The following is an 11449-nucleotide window of genomic DNA, read 5'->3' on the forward strand; positions in this document are numbered from 1 at the left end:
TTTGCACACTGCCCAGTTTTCCGTGAGGCAGCTGGTAATGGAGGTAAATTTAGATAATTCACCATGTTGGACTCATTGCAGTTGTTGTAGATGGTCAACTTCAACATGATCAATTTCACTCATATTTTCTTTAACTTTAGTTCATTCATTTCTCCGTCTTCCACTCACGAATGTCCTTTGATGCAAGCGAGAGCCTGCAGTGGTACAGTGTGCGCAATACTGAATCAATAATACACAAGGTGAATAGATGTTAAAACTGTCCTTACTTTCTCAAAGACTGTATTTTAATTTTAGGAACAAACCTTGTGGCATTTTCTGCACTAATGCTCACAGAGGTCCAAATGAGCATGGCAAAGGTAAAAGTCTCAAGTTATCTTTATAATATTACAATTGAATGTCTCACAACAACAATATAACATACATTTAAATACATTGCCATCTGCTGTACCTATAAATTGTGCTGGGAAACACTTGGTGTCTTTTGTGTTTTACCTAAAGGATTAAAAATGATGATTTTATGATGATGATTAGTAGTAGGACTGTTAATAATACTGCTTAATAATGTCACTTGTATGTATTTTTCTATTTCAGAGAGACATCCAGTGCTTACCCCTGATTCATTTTCTTCATGTTTCAGAAGGTAATAGTTTTTAGACAATAATATTTTTTGCATTGTTAATTTTCAGCTTCATTTTTATTTATTTATTTATTGAGGGATTGCCTTTGCAGTAAATCCACCCGAAAGAGGCTCAAATACAGAAGACAGCGAGCAATACTGCCAGCAAATCGAGGCAGTTGATGTGCCAACACAGTCACGGTCCAGTCCAGGAGCCAGCGGCTGCATGCCCGTTGCACACGGCGCCCCAGCCTCGCTTGAATGCATCTGTCGTAACAACGACATGCCTGGAAACTTGCTGTAGGGGAACTCCTGCCCGTAGAAATGCAAGGTCTGTCCAAGGGCTGAACAAGTGGCGACAGATCGGCGTGATGGCCACGCAATGTGTGCCGTGGCGCCATGCCCATCTCGGGACTCGAGTCTGAAGCCAGTGCTGAAGCGGTCTCATATGCATCAACCCTAGTGGCGTGACCGGTGCCGAGGATGCCATATGCCCCAGGAGCCTCTGAAAGTGTTTCAGTGGAACCGCTGTTCTATGCTTGAACGGCTTCAGGCAGTTCAGCACCGACCGCGCACTCGTTCGTGAGGTGCGCTATCATCAAGACAGAGTCTAACTCCATGCCGAGAAAAGAGATGCTCTGAACCGGGGAGAGCTTGCTCTTTTCCCAGTTGACTCCTAGCCGGCTGAGGTGCCTGAGCACGAGGTCCCTGTGTGCACATAGCAACTCTCAAGAGTGAGCTAGAATCAGCCAGTCATCGAGGTAGTTGAGTATGCGGACACCCACTTCCCTTAACGGGTCAAGAGCTGCCTCTGCGACTTTCATGAAGATGCAAGGGGACAGGCCGTAGGGGAGGACCTTGTACTGATACACCCGGCCATCAAACCATAGGAAGGGTCTGTGTCGAGGTAAAACCGAGACGTGAAAGTGCGCGTCCTTCAGGTCTACCACTGCGAACCAATCTTGACACCGGACACACACCAAAATGTGCTTTGACGTCAGCATCTTGAACGGGAGTCTGTGCAAGGCCCGGTTCAGAACTTGCAGGTCCAAGATTGGCCGCAACCCACTGCCTTTCTTTGGTACGATGAAGGGCTGTAAAACCCTTTCTTCATCTCGACTGGAGGGACAGGCTCTATCGCGCCCTTGTGCAGAAGGGTCGTGATCTCCGCACTCAAGGTGGCGGCGTTCTCGCCCCTCACCGAAGTGAAGCGGATGCCGCTGAACCAGGGCGGGCGCCTGGTGAACTGAATCACTTAGCCGAGTCGGATGGTCCTGGCCAACCACCGCGACAGGCTGGAAAGCGCTAGCCACGTGTCCAAGCTCCGGGCGAGGGGCACTAAGTGGACGATCGCATTTAACGTACCTGTGGGTGGGGCCTCGTGGCAGGAGGGAGCAAGGGATGCCACGTCGATGAGCCTCGCTTCATCTCGAACTCATGGCTGCGCTGAGGGGACCCTCGAAGCACTTACCTTGCTCCATGTACCCACCATCGGGGAGGTTGGCGACGGGGGAGGAGGGACTTTTTGAGGGACTTTTTGTGGTGCGACCGGACGCGCGAAGGTGGGGAGCCCGAGTTCGCGGCGTCTAAGTCGCAGGTGCTCAGTGCCCGGTTGCCGTGATAATGGCGGTCATAAACACTGGCTATGTGACCCAGGGTAGTGAGAGCGGACGAGCTGGGAGGTTGGTTTCGGGCAGAAAAAGGTGCCCTCCATGACCTTGTCAGCTCTTCGTGCACTTCCGGGAAGAAAGAGACTGAGGGGAGGGGGGCGTGGCTGTGTGCGGCGGCCCGAACCCAGGAACCAATCATCTAGCCGTGAGGGCTCAGGGGAGCACGCGGCGGCCCGGGCAAGCATGGCGGTCATCTCGCCATCAGCCTCAGACTGGATGGGCTCGACCCGAAGGCAGCCCAGTCGAGTCCTCGGCGTCTGACTTCGCCAGTGCGCTCTCAGATGCAGCGATCGAGCACTCATCCCGTTCCGGAGCTCCAAAAGGGACACTAAGCTGGCCCTGGGGCGAGCTGGTCTCCTCTCAGAACTCGCCGGGGGCAAACAAGCGTGCTGGGGAATGGGAGGTCCGCGGGGCCCCCAAATCGCTTTCAGCGCCAGCCGGGCCGGCCTCGTACCCGGAATTAAATGGCGAGGTGCGAGGTGCCATTTATCCAACAGCATATGCTTCTTAAGAGGTGAATGGAACAGCAGTAGTATTCAGCTCGCTGATAGTACAACCGCTCGGCTTCAAAGAAAAAATCTGAATGAGTGGTTGCGAGCCAGCTCCTTTTATACCCGTATATCCGGGGGAGTGGCATGCAAATTCCACTCACCAATTCTCATTGGCCTTTTCTCAAAGATCTGAGGTGTTTGGGGCTCCCAAGGGCGACCCCTAGTGTCACTACATCGACACAAGGTCGAGTGAGTGACAGAAGGGGAACTTATGTTAAATTGCACACGGTTATAGGCTTTGAATAAAAAAACCTCAAAACTATCGATAGCCTATTAATTATAATATCTCTAAAACTCTTCTTCTGACAGTTATTTAACACTGCAAGCATCACTTCTATTGCTGTTTTAAATAGCCTACTTTTTTGCTTGAATGATTAAATGCTCTGTTCTGCCGTCAGTACTGCTTAATGATTCTTGCGTAGCGTCCCGTCCGCAGATGTTGCTTAAAGTCCCTATTATTTGGTTTCCATTCCACATCTGTAAACTCCTTTAAGGACAACTCTCACTCACATGTCTTTACTTCGTACTTGCATCCAGAGATGCCTGTGGTTAGAGTGGAGGAGGAATGGGCATGAAGCAAATACATGGTTAAGTCAGATGCTGCTTCTAATTCTTCATTTGTCGAGTAGAGTGAGTAACTTAAGAAGAAAGCTTTTCTGGCATTTTTTTTTAGATATCTCAACAAAGCAAAAACACCAGTTACGGAATTTGGTTCCATACTCACTTTCTCAGCCTTTCTCTGCTTCTTCAGAACGCAACGACTGACGCTCTTCACATGCGCAGAAATTTGTTTCGGAATACATGTAATGCACATGTAAACTAATATTTGTATCGGATTGCAAAGTTTAGGGGACATATAAACAGTACATTCAGAATCTGCAATTGGATTGAATTTATTCGGATTGACGAAAATTAGTGCATGTAAACACAGATTGATGCCTTTTCTTTTACCTTTAGGGAGGAACTCCTCAACAGAGCCACACCACAGGACATCATTGAATGGTAAAGTCTTTCTCATCATTGATCATAATTTTCCACATTTGCAAGCTTACATGGTACAGACCAAAAAACAGATGTCAATGAAAATAAATGTTGCCTGTACACTTACTGATGCACATGAATTACTCCAGAAATATCTACTTATAATATATTTTATAAGCCTGCTGATCATTATCCCTTAAAAGGGCAATAACATAAAAAATACCTCATAAATTAATTTATGAAAACAAATTCATTTATTGCTATTTTCTAACATATTACAGCCCAACTATTATATTTTCAAGTTTTTTTCTTCAACATACTTCTTTTATTGACAATTTAGCTGCATGTAGCTGCATTTTTCATGGAAACAATATGTAAAAGGTAGGAACATTTGCCGTGAGGTCAGTGGATTTCTCACAATGCTGCCATGTTACTTTAAATTAAGATTGTGAATTGATTCCTGAGTTTTAATACATTCCAGTCTTACCTACACCACACAAGACTTTTTTCTGCTTTTATATGGATGGTTGTCTACTTGCAAGTTCTCTTCAAAATTAGATGTATGCAAATATAACTTGAACTGCAAGAGCAAAGATCTTGATCCAGTTGCAGAGAATCCCTTAAGTTAAAGGGATATTTCACCCCAAAATTAAAATTCATAATTTTCTCACCCTCATTGCATCCCAGATGTGTGTGTCTTTATGTTTATACATAGCTGGCTGAAAAGCAGTGCGCGTTTTTGTTTTGTTATACACTGAAAAATATTTATTAAATGTCTGACGTGGATTGTTCACCCGGTCCCCGCTTCCTCCTTTACAAATTGAGAACCTGATTTGCCACACCATGGTAAATCTTGTAGTAATGGTTTTTAAATACCATGGTAAACAATGGTTTCTGTAGTAAAACAAGGTTTAATTTTCATAACGGTTATTATTTTTTTCAGCTGTAACAACAGTTTAATTATGTGAGTAAAACCAGAGGGACCACAAAATTCTAATTGTATAACCATACTTTTCATTGTCCTGTATTATTATACAGTGGTTTCACTACAAGTATCATGGTTAAAATATGGTTACTACTAAAACCATGGTAAGTTTTGTGGTTATGGTTTTACTACAAATGCCACAGTTCAACTATGATTACTGTACTAAAACCATGTTTTGTTTTTTGTGTTTGCGAGGGAATGCAAATCTATCCTGGGGGGTGGGGGGTTTGAGGGGGTGAGAATCCTCCCTCTCTGTCCTCTTAAGGGACTCTGTATGTTTGAAAACTGTATGTTATTCTTTTGTGAAACACAGAAGAAGATATTGCAATATTGAATTTCAGTCAACCACAATAGAAAAGAAATGTGCAATGAAAGAAAATGGTGACTGACAATATCAGTCCCTAATGTTCTGCCTTATCTCCTTTTGTGTTTCACAGAATAAAAATGTCTAAGGTTCAGAACAACATGAGGATGTGTGTATGATCACAGCATTTTAATTTTATGGATGGACTAACTTTTAAAATCTTTAAATTAGCCTGTAATTTGTTATTATACATCCATTTGTGAATGCAACAGTGTGAAGGCATTTTTTTCTATAATTTGCTTTTAAGTATTAAGTTTAAATACTGTAGAAAAAGTTAACTCGAAATAATGATGTGTTTGTAAATGTATATTTTGTATAAATAAAAAACGAGTATCTGAATGTACTGTGTGTTTAATAAGGAGTAAATATATAGGCTGATTTATTCATTTTTAAGTAATTGGGATTTAAAAAACAAAAGTAGAAAATATGTTGATTGTATAACGTCGTTTCAACATCAGGTAAGCAAACCAATAAGATCGATTTTATGTTTGTTTTCAATGGCGTGAACGACGTAGATTCAATGTGACTTCGATGAGCAAAAAGATGCGGAATCAACGTCGGAGATCAAGGTCATGCTGTGAGAAACATCGATTCTACGTTGATTCTATGTCGGTTTGCTATCTGGGTCAGCACCATAAACTATCAAACAGTAATGACATTTCAAATATTCATGAATGAAACAGTTTACTTACGTTTTTAAGTGTTTTTAACTGCCCCATCCTTCAATAGTTCCTTTGCAAAGCTTGAATCGTAATATGACTGTTCACTAGCAATCCATGCTGACATGAGCTGAAAAAAACGAACACATCATAGTGCTAAAAACGGTGAAACGACGTACTGTAAGTGCACTGAATAATTCAAAGTAGTCCAGATGGGTCCCCTGAGGTGTTATGTTAGGAATAGTTAGTAGTGATGGGTCGTTCATAAACGAATCGTTCATTTTGAACGAATCTTTTATGTGACTCAGAAGAACGAGTAGTCTCAGAGAGTGCTTCGTTCATTTTGTGTTGACCGCGCATGTGCATTGGGCAACCTCTGTTCGTTTGTTACGTGAAACCCGCATAGGCGCTGTACAGGAAACAGAAATGATTAGTTCACCTTTCAACTCTTTTGGTCCGAGTCGTTCATTCTTTTGTCACGTGACAGCCGTATACGCTATGCACTGCACACACAGGAAACAGAAATTATTAGTTCACCTCTCCAGTCTTCTGGTCCAAGTCGTTCGTTCTTTTGTCACGTGACAGCCGTATGTGCAGCGTCCCGTGACAAATGAACGAACGATTCGGACCAGAAGACTCGAGAGGTGAACTAATCATTTCGAACGACTCAGACAAGAAGATTCAATCCAGAGGTGAACTAATCTTTCTGTTTCTCATAATTTGTCCTTGGCTGCATTATACCTTTTTCCTTATTGGGACTATAATCAAAGTTTGCGTAAGTAGACGTGTTGGGGGGATTTGGCTATTGAAAATTTAACATTTTAATTTAATTCTGCTCAAATGAACTAAATGACATGAAAAAAGATTCGTTCATTTTGCTGAACGAGACTCAAAGATTCAAGTCAGTGATCCGATCTTCCCATCACTAATAGTTAGCCATGGAAGGCCTGCTCTCTTGACTTGAACTGCGCATCAGTGGGCGGGGCCAAGGGTGCAATGACACATGTTGTGGGATGTGTAAATGCAAATGAGCAATGTGTCATGACCTCACAAACAGACAGATTTTAAAATGAGAGGTTTCAGCAGTGTGGCAACTATAAATGCTCTTTTTAGACTGGGGAGGAAGTTTTGAGTTCTGAAATTTACAGTATGTTTTATAGTACAGTTGCCTCTTATATGTCTAAATATCAAGGACATTTTTATTCTCCATTTCATGACCCTTTTAAGCAGTTTAACAGTCCTTAATAATCCATATTGAGTTAAGTAATGTTGTTGTTTCTGATTGACATTTACATGATAATCGATGGATTTACTGTTACATCGTCTTCAACAGCGAAGAACTTAGGTGTTATATTTGATACCAGTCCGTCCTTTGAAAATCAAATTACCAATGTTTGTAGAACAGCATTCTTCCACCTAAGAAATATTGCTAAATTACGACACATGCTCTCTGTTACTGATGCCGAAAAACTAATTCATGCTTTCATGACCTCAAGACTAGATTATTGTAATGCATTACTGGGAGGATGTCCAGCAAGATCAATAAATAAACTTCAATTGGTTCAAAATGCAGCAGAGTGCTGACGAGAACCAAGAAATATGATCATATTAGCTCCATTTAATCATTGTACATTGGCTACCTGTTAAATTTTGTATTAATTTTAAAATTCTGTTAACTACGTACAAAGCTTTGAATGGTCTAGCTCCGCAGTACTTAAGTGACCTTCTACCACGCTACATTCCATCACGTTCATTACGATCGCAAAATTCTGGCCTGTTAATCTTTCCTAGAATATCAAAATCCACAAAGGGAGGTAGATCCTTTTCATATTTGGCTCCTAAACTATGGAATAGTCTCCCTAACACTGTTCAAAATGCAGACACACTCACTCAGTTTAAGTCTAGACTAAAGACTCATCTATTTAGCCAGGCATACACCTAATTTATCCTTCAACTCACAATTAGGCTGCTTTAGTTAGGTCTGCCGGAACCAGAAACAGTGATCATGATCTATATGTAGCGATGTTGGCTTTGGCAATGACGATGACGATGAAATGAAGAAGCCAAGTGCAATTTATTTACATAAAGTGAGAACCAATAAACCCTAACTATAAACATGAACAATTAACCTGAATATAAACTTGACTTGACATAAACTTGACTTGACTATAAACAATGACTACATTAACAAACACAATACCTGACAATGGAAAACATGAGGGCTTAAATACTTGGACATTTGATAACACATGACAAAGATAACAATGAACAAACAGAACTCTAAACAAGATAATCAAACAATGAACCAATGAAAACAAGACACATGAACATGGAGGGAAAACAGTACATCACATGACTGGGGAGCACATGACATGAAACAGGAGCTAAACTTTTCAAAATAAAAGACATGAAATACATAAATACACACATTAAACATTACACTATAACTCTGTAATTAATTGAATGGCATCTATGCTAATATTATTTTATTTGTTTCCCTGTCTCAACCTACTGCTATGTGTCGCTGTGTGATGATGACTAATAGCAGCCGGAGCCAGCCAATCATCACTTCAATCTTTTACGATGGACTTCAGAGGATGAACTGATGCCAACTCCAACCATAAGACATGGGATACTTCATATGCCATTGCCTGAACCTTGGACTTAGGATAGACAGGCCAGGTTGAATTGCAATGCACCTAACTGATCTCTGCCTGCATCACCTCGGTCTAATGATGGACTGCACTCTTGAAATGGAATACATAGACTATCAATTAATAAGAGTATCAATTAAGCCAACTAACAAGGACAATTAAATCTATGTGAATTTCTGCAGTTAATCCAGGATTGACTTCAAAGACATTAGTCATTAATCTTACAGTTCATACAAAATCTTTGTTTTAAACACTGACCCTTAACACTTACTTAGTTTAATAATTTTAAACAATGACTTGCACTATACATAAGTAATATTGGCATTATATTCACGATGTTAACTAGAGGGGAACTGGCACCCACAGTGAGTCTGGTTTCTCCCAAGGTTATTTTTCCCCATTAACCAACATCTTATGGAGTTTTGTGTTCCTTACCACAGTCGCCTTCGGCTTGCTCACTGGGGTTATAAATACAATTATTATTTAATTACTTATTTTTAAACATAATTCACAATCTTATTTTATCAAACTACACAATGATGACTCTAAGACATTATAGAAATATCATATGAGATGAGACTTCAGATTCCTCAGTTTAGAATAAAAAAATGTCTCTACTGACACAGGAAGCACATAGACTCACAGAGGACTTTATTAGGAACAGCTGTACAACTAATTATTCACCCGATTATCTAATCAGCCAATCATGTGGCAGCAGTGCAATGCATAAAATCATTCAGATACGGGTCAGGAGCTTCAGTTAATGTTCACTGGTTCTGGTTCAAGCTGACAGAAAGGCTATGGTAACTCAAATAACCACTCTGTACAATTGTAGTGAGCAGAATAGCATCTCAGAATGCACAACACATCGAACCTTGAGGCGGATGGGCTACAACACCTGAAGACCATGTCGGGCACTTTATTAGGATCATAGTGTTAGTAATAAAGTGCTCAGTGAGTGTAGATGGTCATAATTTCTGCATGTTGATTACATTATGATCTCATGAAAATTTTGTTTAGCAAAATGACACTACGTGGTCGTTACACATCACGGCAGAGGTGAAATATCCACTGTGTGGCACTAAAAGTGAGTTAAATGTTCACCCATACAGATAAGGATTTTAAGGTTAATGCTCTATTGGATTTTAATTCAACAAAACCTACATCCCTACCCAAAACCTTAAACGTAAACCTAACCGATAATGTCATATAAAGAAAATGTGATAGGCAAATTGTTGTAGCGCCTCTAGTGTTCATTTTTACCAGAAAACTGCCGTGAAACGTACAGTGAGCCAAGTAAAAATGTAGCAATAACAATGTGATTCTATGAAACTATGTTGGTACATTATGTGTTTGAGTGTTTTTTAGTGATACTATGATGATGGAATTTAGTGTTAATTTTGTGTATTTGTTTATTAGTGGTATTTATTGTGTGTTTTAATCTGTTCAAATGCTGTTAATGATATCACTTTGATTCTAATCCTGCTATTGAAATATTACTCAGTTATATAAAAAATCAGTTATATATTAACTACAATGTAGTTAGCTACTTTTAATTAGCTTGAAGTGTTACTGACTACTTTTTTAAATGGGTAGCTTGATTGTAGTTTAAATATTAGTATGTTAGTATGTAGTCTGACAAGTTTCAATGTAGCCTCCCCAACACTGCTACTGACACTTCTGTTTATTATGTGTTTGTGTGAATGGGTGGTTGCAAAATTGCTGGTTATGTTGTTCCATGCTTTCACAGAGCTTTAGAATGCTAAACCATAGCAACCAAAAATGACCAGTCTTTTTCCCCACATAGACACTCAAATAAAAAGGAAAAACACTGTTTGAAAAAATAAATAAATAAATAAATAAATAATAAAAAAACTGCTTTAGAACCATAACACACACAGTCAAGAGTTGTTCTCAGTTCAAAATTCACCTCTAGATTTGAGTATTGTATGAAGATAATTGAAATCGCTCTCCCGCCCTCTTGCTCTCTCTCCCTGAAGACTCCCTAAAGGGGTGGGGGTGGTGGTGGGGGTGGGGGGCATCAACTTACTGAAGACGATAGATTAATTAGTGAAACTCCTCTTGGGGGAAGTGTTAGACAGAGCATCCGCGGTCAAACGGGAAGCATTAGCTTCTGAACCCCCCGGCGCACCCGAGCTTCAACACAGCCAGGGTAATTAATAACGCCTCAGTGTGAGTAGATGAACACTTTTTCACTACTCAGGGCCTCAAATGGTCTGTAGTTCAACCGAGCAGAACTGGGATAAAACCTAATTTTGCCACTTGCCAAGTTAATGGAGTCCTAACTTGAAATGTAAGCTAGCTTGGGAGTTATATTCTTTGGTGTTTAATGCAGCAATGAGGCGTGGTTAAGTTGTGTAATTTGAAGGAGACAGCTTTAAATGTGATGGTTTAGGAGGGCTGAGTTTGAACTGTATCTGGAGGGGAGAAACTGGTGTTTATTGTCATTACTCAAGCACGTTTGGAAAATATTCCACCTTCGGATAATTAGATAATTGATAAAGGCTTTTATAGTATTTGTAGGTTATCTCTGACTATATCTGAAGAAACTTTATCCATTTGCATTTTCAGTTAAGCATTTCAATTATCTAGATGGTTCTCTAAGGTTCTTTAAGACAATGGGGTTTTAGAAAGGTCTGCAAGGAAGTGTGAGTGAACAGCTTGGTTGCCACTAAAAGGGAATAAAGGTCATGGATTTATGTATCTATTATAAAAGCACCACTAACTAAATTTTACTTGTCTTGGTAGTAGCCAGTTCAGCGGTTGAGTGGGTACTAGACAGTGTACTTGTTACATGATTACATATTAATGAGGCAAAGACAGTAAATTGTTCAGAATTTTGTGATCCCTTAAAGTCCTATCACTACACATTTTGGATGTCTACTTTATCTAACACATCTTATTGTACTGATTATTTAATAAGTGGAGTGCTTCATGGTCTAAATTGA

The 11449-nt window shown here is 40.4% G+C and overlaps 1 long non-coding RNA gene across 1 annotated transcript; it reads left to right on the top strand.

The window, feature by feature from the left end:
- The first annotated feature begins 3369 nt into the window (after positions 1 to 3369).
- On the top strand, positions 3370 to 10342 carry LOC127409935 (uncharacterized). Its single transcript, XR_007892061.1, has 3 exons — positions 3370 to 3467; positions 3795 to 3839; positions 8372 to 10342. It is a non-coding gene; the product is annotated as an uncharacterized LOC127409935 (long non-coding RNA).
- Positions 10343 to 11449: the final 1107 nt, after the last annotated feature.

The sequence above is a fragment of the Myxocyprinus asiaticus genome, chromosome 19 (assembly GCF_019703515.2).
Source record: "Myxocyprinus asiaticus isolate MX2 ecotype Aquarium Trade chromosome 19, UBuf_Myxa_2, whole genome shotgun sequence".
NCBI classification, from domain to species: Eukaryota; Metazoa; Chordata; class Actinopteri; order Cypriniformes; family Catostomidae; genus Myxocyprinus; species Myxocyprinus asiaticus.